We start from the raw sequence: 14,039 nt of genomic DNA on the forward strand, positions 1-14,039 counted from the left end.
GTGTTTACACAAATTTGTTAAGAGCGTTTTACATTCTCTGAACCTTCTCCACTTCGATTCCACTTTCGTTACAGAAACTGATGTGTGAGTCTTGGAGCTAAGTTCTGCGTTTGTAGTAAAACCTTTTGTAGAAAGGTAAATATTGTTCTACGTTTTCTCTTTCTGAAATATTATTTTGTGGCTTTTCAATTGAAAAGATGACATTCATTGGCTTTAAGTAAAAAATAGTATGTGAGATCAAAAGTAGTCATAGAGACAAAAGTTCAGAAACTTACACGTGAGCGTTGTTCTTTAAAGAGTTTTAGTCGTTGTTAGAGTTATCAAGAACAAGATAGATATTAAAAGTAAAAAACAAAAACGACGATGAAAGATAACGTATTTAATAAATGTTTCTGCTCTCATGACAGTAATTGTGTTACCTAAGATAGTCGGCTGAAACACCTAATAAATATTTTATCTTTCATTTTGCAAAAACAAAACAAAAAAATGTCGTGTTATGTTTTAATTTCAATATACGGGAGTACAATGTACCTGAAAATAAATTAAGATACTGAGAATTGACGTGGGATTGTTCTTCATAAGATAAAACATAAATTAGATATGAATAGGATCTAAAAACATATATGATTACAATATCCGAAATGAAAACGTTTAAAGACAAAACTAAATAAATTATTTATAAACGCTACACATTTGAAAATTGTCTTGACAGTTTTTTCTGCATTATTTTACTGTTATTAGCTGAAACATAGGTCTGGATTTTTTCTTGTAACTTAGACAGGTAATACATCTATGTAATAAAGTAATTTAACTGGAAATTGTAGTAATTTTCTTTTAATATGTTAAGCAGGCAAAACATTAATAGATGTTGTTGGTTTCGCAGCTTAAATCGTCTTTAACACAGAAAGTACCCAACAGACGACATAATACAATTTATGCTTTACAGATTTTATAAAATGTGAATTTTCCATATGCTTCTAAAGTCTATGTTCGTTAGAAATTATTATATAGTTAACAAACTAAATGGTCTAATTGTAAATTAAGCACAAATTAAGATGTATTTCTAGATCTAACGTTGATATTAAATTAGTTGTTATTCTTTACTCTATGGCTAGGCACTTTCATGTGTTGGCCTTAGGTTTCGTACATATTTGAGACATAGTTATGAGTACTTGATTTATTTGTACACTTATCTATATAATTTATTTATCTTTAGAAGCTATCACTAATAACGTACTCAGGATATATTAGGCTGTAAAATTTAAAAGTATTTGTTTAAACAGAAGATGTATGAAGAATATAATGTTATTAAAACTGACACAAAATCAATTTCTGTGTGTGTTTTCTTATAGCACAGCCACATTGGGCTATTTGTTGTGTTCACTGAGGAGAATCGAATCGCTGATTATAGCATTGTAAATCCGAAGACTTACCGCTGTCACACCTGCTGACATCAGTTTTTGATTATTAAGTAAAATTACAAACAGAAACAAGATTACAAGCTTGATTATGACTTAATCCTCTATTAATGGAACCTCTATGATTTGAAAGTAGATTGAAGATAGATCTAATTTGCAGTTGTGATGGTGAACTTATCATCAGTTGAGCAGAGTGATGTTTTGTAAGAGGGCTTTAGCTTGCATAAAATTTCTCTTATCCAAAGTCTACCTTTAAGCCAAAAAAAAAAAAGATAGGTGCAAAACACTGTAACGAAATAAAGTTAATGCATAAAATAAGCCTCAGGTTCTGCTCCCGTAACTTAAATTATTGTTTTCTTATTTTATATTCAGCCAGACATATAGAACATAAATAGATTACAAATAATAATCGCTTACGTCAAACGAATGTTGGAACACAGGCTTGCTTGATTGTCTTGAGTTTCATATCTAATGTTCTCAAACGTGTATCGTAATTTGCCCTAAATTATTAGAGGTTGTATCAAGTAAACCCTTTGTTCTAAAATTCTGTTGTCAACACATTCTGGAACGTCCTGACTTGCACTTGATGAAACTCTCTCATGTTAAAAACTTAAAATAAGGATATACTATCGCTAACTAATGTGTCAAAATTAGTTCAAATTGTTTAGTTTATCACGAAGTGTTTACAAAAACAAAATAGTAAGGAATACTAAACTATTCATTTATTTGAAATTTTTGTTTGTTAAACGCAAATATTAGTTTAATCGTTGATATTAGCGGAAAATAAAGCAAATACAAAAAACAACAACTCATATTGACATGAAAGTTAAGGAATGTAAAGTTGGACATATTTAAAAAATCCAACCATCTATTAAGAATACGTTTATTTTTCATGAATCTGGTTCATATATACATAAATAACGTAAGGAACTATTTAAAGTAATAAAATTTTATTGTTATTATTCTAATTTGGAAAACAACTCAAATACTTTAGCCTCTTCATGTGGTTATAAGTGAATAATGAATATTTGACCACTACGGTGGTGGTTTATACAAACTAAAGTTGTGTTCGTTTAAAGTTCCAATGTAAGAACACAAAACGTTAAACTAATTATTATTTAAATAAAGGTAATAACAGCATGTTTTCACTTATTTTATGTAACATTTGTTTTTGTTGTTTCATTGCAATATAATATTATATCGGCATTAACTGTCGAGTAAATGTCCGCAATACAAGTATTAGCTGTTTTTAGATATCCTTTGTTACGAACTTACTAATTTATATGTAAAATATTTCCCTCTAACAAATACTGCTATATTATTAATGGATGTATGCAATATGCAGCACTTCTGAAAAAATTCAGAGCTCAAAAATCGATGAATTCATAGAAATCTAAAGTTAATTTTTGATCGTTAGGCTAAATAAAACAAAACAAAGTGCTTAATTGTTATTGGTGTTTGTGTCGGTATTGTGTATTCATTTCACTAAGTAACAATATATTTAGGCATCGTTCACTATCGTGGGTGTGACACTGAGCATTTGATATAATCACAGATACGCTGGTACATAACAATTTCCTGTCTATACTCGCGTAAAGAGAATAGAGGGTGGATAATTAGTCACAAAAATAAACATAACATTACTTCTATATCTCAAATTCCTTAAAAATGTCAAGTAATCTTTAACTATGTTAAAATTATTAGTAAGGTTATTTTAGGTATAATAAGAGTTCTCTAGGATAAAATGTTAATCGTTGCTCAATTGGCAGATAACAATTAAAAATAATGTTTGTAAAGTTTGTTAACTTATATAGTTAAATGAATAAAATACTGTAATCATTAATAAAACATCCATTTTTTCGTGTTTTCTGTAATTGTGTAAAGACAATCATAGATTTTTTAATTATCTGTAGATAGTTAAAACCATGCCTAATTCACTGTCACACACACCAAAAAATACCGCTAAATGTCTCTCGTAACTTTTTAAAAAGAATCTTTAAAATCCGAGCTTTGCATCCTTTTTGAGCTCATCGTAGTTACTCACAATGTTATTTATTTAGGATTTTTCTTATGGTTCGTGTTTTTTCTTCATCGATATATTCTATAAATTCTATATATTCTCTTTGATTAAAAAAAACAACTTGGCATTCGATTCTAGCACATTTGGAGACAACTTTTTAAAAGAATTTTCAGTAATTTTTGTGTCAGATGTGTAACTGTAACTTTAAGAGAAAGAAGAGGGCAATATAGTCATCTCACCAATAACTTTACAATGCATAATAAGCTAAGACTAACTGTTACATCTGTCGCTACGACACTTATAGTTAGAACTTATTTACGTGTTCTTGGCCAACTGTCTGTTTAATTCTTTCGCCGCCATGGACCCATATGTTTTCCTCTAGAACACCGCCGTGTGAATTTGGAATTTTGTACCCGAAGAAAAGCTATTCGCCTTCAGACTTCCCCAGGTTTACCAATTACACGTTTCACGTAGGTAATAAAATATTAAAGCATGCCATTTTGTTTTTATTGGTTATCTATGAATAAACGTGGCACTGGGAGAGTTGTTTATCTATAAACATAGCAGTGAATGAGTTAAGCATCTCATACGTTCGACCATTTCCTGAAAACGACACTCCCTAGTAATGCAGGAAACTTTGACATAAAGCCATCCAAATGAGTTTTCAATTTCATAACACTATTTGTTCTTCTTTAAAGATTAGAGCGATGAAAATACTTAAAGGTGCAATAAATACTTACGATCTTGTTACTAACTGGGCTACTCAGAAATAATTCATGATCTTGTTTCCTTTGCAAAATCTTACAACACAAATACCTATTAAACACTGAATAATCGCAGTTAAAACAAACAATATAAAAATAACATCAATATAACAATAGAAAATTCTATTAACAAGATGTTTGTAAAAGTATCTATGAAGCACAAGGGCAACTATGGTTTTACGAGAGTACGTTTCACTGGTGAGAAACAAAATGAATGTACGTTGCACTAAGGAAGAAAAACACTTTTAATCTAATTAACCTTAGTTCACTTAACATGGCACACAATATAGCGAAATAGAAATTTACAAATTTAGAAGAATGAGATTCTATCCTTTACAACAGTGTAAGTTTTTGCGACCTCGTAAAGGTTTGAATTGAGCGTATACCAGTAGAGATAACGGACATGATATGAAACAAGGACATGTGTATACACATGCAGGTAAAGCTAACTTGTAAAACAGTTTATTTTTGCACAGAAACCTATGAACTTCTGTCTCATTTTCAGAGTTGTATGATTTCGATTTAGAAAGTTAAGTAGTTTCCTAAATTAAAGATGGTACCTTGGAAGAAATTATGGCATCAATTGAAGATGAACTGTTTTACAATGCTTTCATCAACAGATGCATACCAATATTTCCAAGAATACTTGCTAAAGTTTGAAATCACAATACCTATACATTGAGAAGGCTCAGGTGTAGGTACCAAGTTTGCACAACTCTTATCTGCGTCGTCAAGGGAACGAACATATTTTCTGATCAAAGTCCTATGTTAGGAGCAACAAGCCAATAGGAGTTGATTTGATTTCACTATGACGCTATCTTCTTCAGGGTGGTTCCTCGACAAAGGTAGCCATTTTGATTCTTTGGCTGTAACGGTAAGATTCGGACCACCTTAGACCACGAGAAACTTTTAAAATTATATGAATTATCATTTTTTCATAAGAAAAGTAGAACAACTTGAAGAAACATTTAAAGAGATTCTGGTAGTGTCGAGAGAGTGGCTTCCAGCTTAACAGGTGAGTTCAACTTGCTGATATGGTTAATCAGTTTTAAGATTAGCCAAAGCTGTGTAATAACTTACGTTCAACTAAGATACTTTCGGTGAAAGAGGCCAGTAGTTACTCTTAATCAGACTTGATACCGCAATCAGTATCCAATCTTATCTTCATTGTAATATCTGCTGATTTATCGTTGTTTTGCATTCTTATTAAAAAAAACAGATTAATAGAATATCAATAAAATTACCATACTTGAGAATCGGACAAAAATAATACCAAACAGTGGCTAGAAGACGAACAACATCTTAATTAAAGTTGTGGTAAGAAATACTATATATTTTAATATAACATTACTTTTACTATAAGAATAATGACGATCAGAAAAGACTGTGGGGCAAAACCCAATATGGCGCCTGAAAACGCGAGAATATCCTGTCGGGAAGGGTGAAGACTAACTTGCTCTGGACACAACCTCCAATTCACTTTCGTGATGAAACCGCTACTTTAAACATTGAATCAAAGTTACACATACAAATAGTTCTATGTTTATAGTTCCACAACAAAGTAGTGGCATCTTCAAGAAAAAATAAACAAATTAACCATCTTCATTGCTACAAACAACTGAACACACAAAAAAGAAAACACTTTAATGTAAGTTGTATCACTATTGCATGATAGAACATGCAACAGTGTTTATTATGTTGCTAGATTATAAATGTGCACGTGTTTAGAAAGATATATTTATATAAACATTACAGAGATGAAGGTTGGAAAACTACTGTGGAATAAACCTAATTCTAAACTGCCTAAACTAAACGGTACTCTACTGAAGTCCCACTTAGTCCATACTTTTTGAGTAATGCTTAACGCTAAGGTTTTCTGCATGGCTATTATGAAACAAAACAATACATACACATATTTCAACTTCGTAATGTAACATAGGAACCAATGACAACATAAGCATTTAAAAACTCAAATAGTACGTAAGATAAACTGCTCTTCTGCTTTCAGCTTTCTTCTTAAATGTTTTTTTTTTTAATTAACCCGAGCAGAAATACCCATAGATAAATAATGCCTATAAAAACCTGTCTTTTTATTTGTAAGAAAATGTACTGGCTTTTCAATTTGATTGGTAATACAACGATTCCTAAAAATACAAACAAAATGGGTTATAACGACCCAACAGTCCAAGTTGTTTTTTATGAATAACTATGAACAGGAATACAGGACACGTAAAACATCATACTTCTAACATATTTTCTTACCAAGAAAAGAGGAAAGTGAAGTTAAAATTTTAATTGAATGATTTGATTTCGATCACATCAATCGATCACAGAAATGTACCATTATTTCTGTTAACAGCTAAATTTATAACAGATACGTCTTAACAAAGAATTTTATATTACAGTCTTGTATGACAGACAATTTGCTATATTAAAACATTGAACAATCTCATTGATTTCTTCACTAGTAATTAAATAAGCATTTAGGATTTACACAACAAAAAATTCAGTTTCTTTCTAAAACCGATTTTTGTCAATTATTCAATTTTTACTAGAGGGTTTATTGTGACCCTTTGAGTTACTGTAACTAAATAGTGGATTTTTTTAAATTATAGAAGAAGCTATTAAAATAATAAACTTATGCTGTTAAGGCAAGAAAGCTATTTAGGTATTAAATGAGGTGAAACATCATCTTTGTATGCAGACGTTTTTCGTGAAAATCTTCTGAGTTAGGCCTTTACGGATTTCAAATCAGAGATGTGTAAAGAAAACAAAAAACAGTTCAGATAAAACTTCGTTGCAGCTAATAGGCCTCAAGAGTGAAACATTTCATTTCGGCTTCAAGAGTGAACAATTTCACTTAGTTTCAAGCAAAACTAATTGAAAGCTGAACCTAATTTCAGAACAGGATGAGTCCACAATAGCCACAGGTTCGAAGAAAATTAGAAATACGAAACGGCGTTGGAAAGTAAGTGCCTGTGTTAAAGTTACTAATAGAATATAACTAGATAATTTAAAAACTTGTATCTAATTTGTGTACAATCATAGTAAGTTGATATCAACATAAATTTAACTCATGTAGTACGGATATAGGTTTGTAACAAATTAGGTTTAACTTGTATACTCCGCGTACAAGATAGTTTTTTTTTTTTTAGAATGTGTACTCCGTGTCCCTAATTTGCCTAGAACATCTATTTTGCATATTAACCTACTTTTAAATATATGTATTTTTAAGCCTGATGTTTTAGTCAGAGATTTTGACTAAGAATTTCTTTTGTATGCATCAATTAGAAAAGATTCGATTTAAACGTAGTTACCTAAAACACCACGCTTGCAAATTTAAAACTACGTATTTATTTTTTATTTCAACAACCTTTTATTATTCAGCACCAACGAAAAATGAATTTTGTATTTTTACGAATTTGAACACTTAACTGTCTATTTATTTAATAATCTGAACTTCATAACTGCATAAAGATTACAAATATACCGCTTATTAATTCAACTGTTTCTAAAAAACGAAGATCTAAGCAGAATATTTCAACCATTATCATGCAGTCTGTTATGTTGTTATTTAATTCATAACGTTTTCAGAGTTTTCCTGTCTATTGAAGCGGTTGTTTTTGAGACCACTTACGTCATTATATATTCTATTGTTGTTAATTTATTCGGATTTGAGTGTGTGTGTTTTTTGTTGTTGTTTTTGCCTTTCTTTAACATTCAATATCAGTAATAATTGAATAAGTCTAAAGCTTTATTCTTTCTTGAGTTATCTAAAAGGTGCAAAAACTACATTTATATTAAACTGTACAGAGTTTGACCATTATCACATATATGAAAGTCGACAACTATCGTGCAAAAACTCCATTTATTTGCTTCCTTTTGATTACATAAGCTCCTAATAATGTTTGACCAGTTTGCTTAGCTTCTTACTTTGAGTAAGTCTTAGAATAAATCGTTAAACGACTTCACTTGTTGAAAGAAACCGACTGGAGGGTAAAAAAATTATATTTGACTTGTCATTTTTAAATGGCAAATCGTCTGAAGATTTTCACTCTCTAAGTGCTAAAAAGTTCACTCGTTCAAAGAGAACCACATATGGAGAATAATTAATGTATCACATTAAAGGAACAGTTATAGGCTTTCATTTCATTTCTTTTTTTAGTGTGACTTTTAAAATCGTTATTCACTTTTTCATAGTATAACATAAAGTTTTATTAAGAAGAAATGTTCATAAAAAGTTATTCACATAACAAAAATTGAAGTAACGTTTTTATTTCCAAATTTGAGTCACGCTGTAGCTGCAATTATGCTCCCTATGGGTCAGCGGGAAGTCTGAAGGCTTTTCACGCTAAAAGTCGAGTTTCAATACCTACAGTGGGCAGAGAACAGATAGCCAGCCCATTGTGTAGCTTTGTGCTTAACAATAAACAAATTGCAACTATGTTTTAAATGTTATCAATTTTTTTAGAATATAAAATCACTGTGAAAGACTGATCGCTGTTTTCTTTGGTTGGTGTAGATTAATATTGTGTTCCGAAAAAAAATACTTAGTTACTTCTAATACTGTATAAAATGGCAGCTTTACACACTCTCGTTGTACTTTAAAAAAATCACTGCATTATAATAATTTTGACTGAAAATAAAAACGGTTTAAAGTTTTTCAATTATTCATACCCTTGTAAAATTCTTACAGTTTAAATGGATAAAAAAAAGTAATCGGTGACAAATCTGAATATTTTAGAGCGCCATCTGTCGACTACCATATAAGTACCATAGGCACTTTAGATAAAAATAAAATATTTACTGGGAAATGGGTTAAAAATTCTATTTACAAAACTATTTTATTGAGGAGAGCAGAGAAAATATTTAGTAGTGCATATTTGTGGACATGCCATCTGGGACAATAATAAAACGAATTGGAACTGCTAACTCGGCTATATCTAAATAATATATATATATATTAGGATAATATAGGCAAATACAGAAATAAGCTACCCTTAAGTAAAGAACGCTTTATTTTTTCTGTAACATGTATTTTTTATATATAAGCTCCGAGTTAGAAAGTAGGAAGAATTAGACCATTTGTTTGCTGCATGTCCCTAATTCTCATTCATATAAAACCTTATTTTGGTATTTGCATATTCTAAATCAATTTTGGTTGATGAATAGCAAGTATGAATTTTGATGTTGTTTCATCATTTTCCATAAAAGGACCTAAAGACAGTCATGCATATTCTTGCACAAGGTAAACAAATATATTGACAATGTCGCTTCTTCTGGTCACAAGAAAATCTAGCATCCTCTTAATTTACATGAAGCATAGAAATTACAATGGATTCGCTTAAAATGATGCCAAAACACTTGAGGAACTACTAGTTTAAATTTGGCTGAAGTATTCATTGACACCCACACTTTTGTATTTATTAGACACTTGAATTAATTTATTCTTTAGCCATCACTGGCTTTCAATATTATCCCATTCACGATAGATCTTAAACATACAAAGCGACCATCAAATAACATGTACGCTGAAGACTGTATTAGAAAGATACTTAAATATGTCTACTTCACTCTTTAGAACATAATAATTCCTTTTTTTCAGATTAGATAAGAGAAAAAAGTATAGATGAACGAATATATTAAATGACAATTAATTTTAATATATCTTAGCTATGTTTGTATAAACAAACGATCAAATATTGTCTGTTATTATGTACGTACAATTAAGATTTAGTGGCTGCACCCTTTGGACACGTAGGTGGCTGATTACGGGTTCGAAGCTTGAGAAATAATTTCAGTACTTTGACATTCAAGTGGGTTCAAGAACATATCTAATAATTTTTAGTACTTAAGATATGCAGTTATTGTAATTTGGAATATACTTTTCTAATAAAAGCCAGCTAACAGTAAAGACCAAAATAAAACAACAACGTAATACATAACGTAGCTAATTCTACATAAAGTACTAACTTGGAGTAAAGTTGATAAAATTACAGATATAATTTTTTTCTTTTTTCTAGATGAGAGAAATATGTTGGAATTAATGGATTTATCAGAAAAGGGGCAATTTTACGTGAAAGATATATTTAGAGGAATAACTTTCCAAGAAAAAGGGTCATTGAATAAGATGAAAGGGGAATTATGGATTTTGAATTAGACAAAAACAAAAGACAATTCAGGGTAACGGGACCACATTTCTGCTAAATAAAAAATATTTGGAGTTTACAAACTCGCTATTCAAAGATTTCGGAATGTTCCTTCAAGAAAGCGCATAGGGCAAGGTAGAAGGGAGAATTAAGAGGACTATGGCTTATCTTGACAGAGTTTTGGACTATATAGAAGATAGTCATAAGTATTGACTAGGCTAGATCTCATGCACAGAGCGTTAAACAAGACAAGAAAAATATATGGTTATTTAAAACCTTACGTCATATTGATACAGAGATGCAAATGTATTAAAAGGGTTATGGGTTATTTAGACAAGAATTTGGAGCTGGATAACAGAGTTTTATATAGAGGCTGATGGGTTATATGATAGATATATATGGTATTAATGAGGCTATGGTTCATCTAAAAAAAGCTTTGAACTAGACAAAAGAACTATATGAACGTCGATAAGACTACATCTCATTTAGACAAAGCTTTGATTTAGATGAAAGATATATATGGGGGTTTGATGGAGGTGTGTTCCATTTAAATAAAGCTTTCAACTATATGCCATAGACACATGTGAATCAAAATATCTACGCCCTTTTTAAAAAGTGCTTTAAACCAGGGAAAAAGAGATGTATTTGATTTGACGTAACTCTACCCTATCCAGTCAGAACTTTAAACAAGATGAAAGAAATTTAGTGGGATTACCTCATCTAGATGAAGGTTTGGATTAGATGAAATAGGTTTATGGAGATTAAAATAACTACTTCTAATTTAGACTAACCTTTAGACAAGATGAAAAATAAGAATTGGGATTGTAAGAGCAACGATCGTCTAGACAGAGCCCCAATCAAGATGAACAAGATGTATTATTTAAAGGGTTTCATCCCATCTATACAGAGCTTTGGATTAATAGAACGTGAAGTTCGAGTGTTAAAATGACTATGGACTATAGAATTTTTAGATTAGATAATAGGGATAAAGAGGTGTTAATTTACCTGTGGCCCATCAAAACAGTTCTTCGGTTTAGATGAAAGAGATGTGTGTGGATAAAAAAGATTAGTGTCACTTTACGAAGAGCTTTGAATTAGGTGAAAGAGATATTAAACATTCTGATGATACATCAGACACAATAAAGCTTAAAACCAAAGTTAACATTGTTGAACTTAAAACCAATAGCCAAGCCTTGCTTTAAGTTTAAATACTATCTAATGTTTTCCTCAATGGCTAGTAAATACATTTAAAGTAATAGTACAGCCACTTTTTCATTAGTTATGGTATATCCTAGGGGACAAAACTCGCTAGATGCATATATATATATGTTTAGGGATAAAAAGGGTTATTATACATATAAATTTAGTTTTGAACATAAATGAAAGAGATGTGTGTGGTTTGACCCATTTAGTTGGAACTTTGAAGTAAATGAAAGGGATACTGTTATATGTGACTTAGAAAAATATCTGGAGAAGAAGAAAGAGATTTATGGGGATCAACATGACCATTGTCCATCTGGACAATGATTTTAAATAGATGAAAGAGCTAGATGAGTATTATTAAGGCTTATTCCATTTATGAAAAGCTCTGGATTAAAACCAAAGTGAAGCATGGGAGATTAAAAGGGGATATGAACCATTACACACAGCTGTAGAATAAATGAAAAAATTATGAGAATTATAAGGAATACTTCCCCTCTATACTGCTTTTGGATTAAATGAAAAAGATATATGGAAGATCAAAAAGGCCATGTCTTATCAAGAAGAACCTTTGGAGCACATTAAAGTGATTTATGGGATTAAAAGAGATACGACTCGCCTATACAATACTTAAAATTAGATTCATGGAGTATATATAAGTACAAAAGGAACTAGGGTTACATAGACAAAGATTTGGAATTGATGATAGAAATTTATGGGTGTATAAAAGGCTGAGGCATATCTATGAAGAACTTTGAAATAAATGAAAATGACGTATAAGTATTTGTGGATTTTGAATAGTAAGTAGAACTTTCCACACTGAGAATCTTTGGGTTGTAGAAAAGCCATGTTTTATTGATTATCTAGTAAATGAATATATCCGTTTTTGAGACAAGCAGCAGTCTAAGATTTGAACTAGAATTGGTAGCACCCTTTTGTATATGTGTTATAAAACCCAGTGTATTGTAAAATATAACTTAATCCTTCATTGATATACTCATTTTTGGACGTTACAACAGTGGCATTACCTTTATATTCTGAATTTATAACAATATAAATTCTATATTTTAAGTATTTTGATGCTTGTATTTTATTGGGTATTAATCTGCCAGTTGTCCTGAATATATTTAACAACTTTCCAATGAACACATTCAACGTATACATCCAAAACGTAATATGTACATCATGTTGAAGCTGCCAATCAGATTTTGTCAGATTCCCACGTTGTTCACTGTTCGAGTTTCTATTTAAAATGTATTAAATCCTATCCTGTCTATAAAATTGTTGAAGGTGTTTAAAAAGTTGAAGCTTATTACATGAGAAGATGTTAAACCGTGAAACACTGCTTACATTTGACAACAGAAAGAGTACACTAAAAATAAATGGGTGGTATTGTTGGTCGTTTGAAGTGCATTCTCATCCTGTTCATGGTTATTGTTAGCTATTTTATTTAATAAGTTATGTTTAAGTGTTTTCAACAAATTCTCTGGCTTATGTATATTATTTCTTTTTTCACTTCTTGTTCTTGATGATATTGTTAAAAAATATAAACGTTTTGAACTTTCTCTCTATATAATATAAGTCGATGTTTCTTTTGTAGGATAACAAAGTAAATCTCATTTAGAGAGATTTTTACAATAGCTTTAAGACTTTTTCTGATGCTCCCAGTTGATAGTTTTAATGCTTTTACAGAATATTTGTTGACTGTTTTATTACATTCTGGTTGTACATAAACAACGTAACTTACGCTACTTAAATGGAGAGTTAGGGGAACAAACTTCTTGAAGTTCTATAAAGATGGCACTTATAGCGTATTTCTTTAATACTAAATTGTCCTAAAACTACGAGACTGCTTTGACCAAGCAGAAAGTTTTAATCATGGTAAATCAGATTTAACGGCATGCTGATCTAAGGCTAAGGTCTATCTAACCAGAATGATATATAACGTAAATAAAAGTGTTTTGTCTCATCTACAAAGAGCTTTAGATCAGATGAAATATGTGAACAAGTACTTTAAGGGTCATGAACCATTTAAACACATTTACACTAGATAACAAAATTATATATAGCAGAAAAGCATATTAACAGAGATTTCAATGAATATCAAATCGGTTAAGATCTTTCTAGAAAGACTTTGGAACAGAAAAAAGAAATATATAGTATTAAATGGGCAATGGGCATTATAAACAGAGCATTGAGCTAGATAAAAAAAAAAGTGCATAGTATTAAAAAAGGCTGTTTTCTATCTATCTAAGACTTTTGCCAAGGTGTCAGAAATATATTGGGTTTAATAAGGCTACATCCCATCTAGACAGCGTTGGCGATTAGATAGCAAACTGATGTAAGGATCAAAACAGCTATGTTCCAACTTGCAAATAAAGGAAAGTGATTTAATAATGGCTGGAGACGGCTTGAATGGGTAATGAAGAAAAACTTTAATATACCAGCAAATGTACAACGTTTCGACAAGGTTTTGTCATCATCAGGT

At 30.6% G+C, this 14,039-nt stretch overlaps 1 protein-coding gene across 2 annotated transcripts in view; it reads left to right on the forward strand.

Annotated features, from left to right (window-relative positions):
- The first annotated feature begins 5,053 nt into the window (after positions 1-5,053).
- LOC111085938 (transcription factor GATA-4-like) overlaps positions 5,054-14,039 on the forward strand; it is an 80,473-nt gene continuing 71,487 nt past the window's right edge. The window contains exon 1 of one of the 2 annotated variants that reach the window (XM_022386859.1): positions 5,054-5,217. The gene's annotated coding sequence lies outside the window, so the exon portion shown is untranslated. The remainder of the gene's footprint in view (positions 5,218-14,039) is intronic. The other variant, XM_022386854.1, reaches the window with a different exon arrangement.

This window comes from Limulus polyphemus, unplaced genomic scaffold (genome assembly GCF_000517525.1).
Source record: "Limulus polyphemus unplaced genomic scaffold, Limulus_polyphemus-2.1.2 Scaffold31, whole genome shotgun sequence".
In the NCBI taxonomy this organism is placed as follows: Eukaryota; Metazoa; Arthropoda; class Merostomata; order Xiphosura; family Limulidae; genus Limulus; species Limulus polyphemus.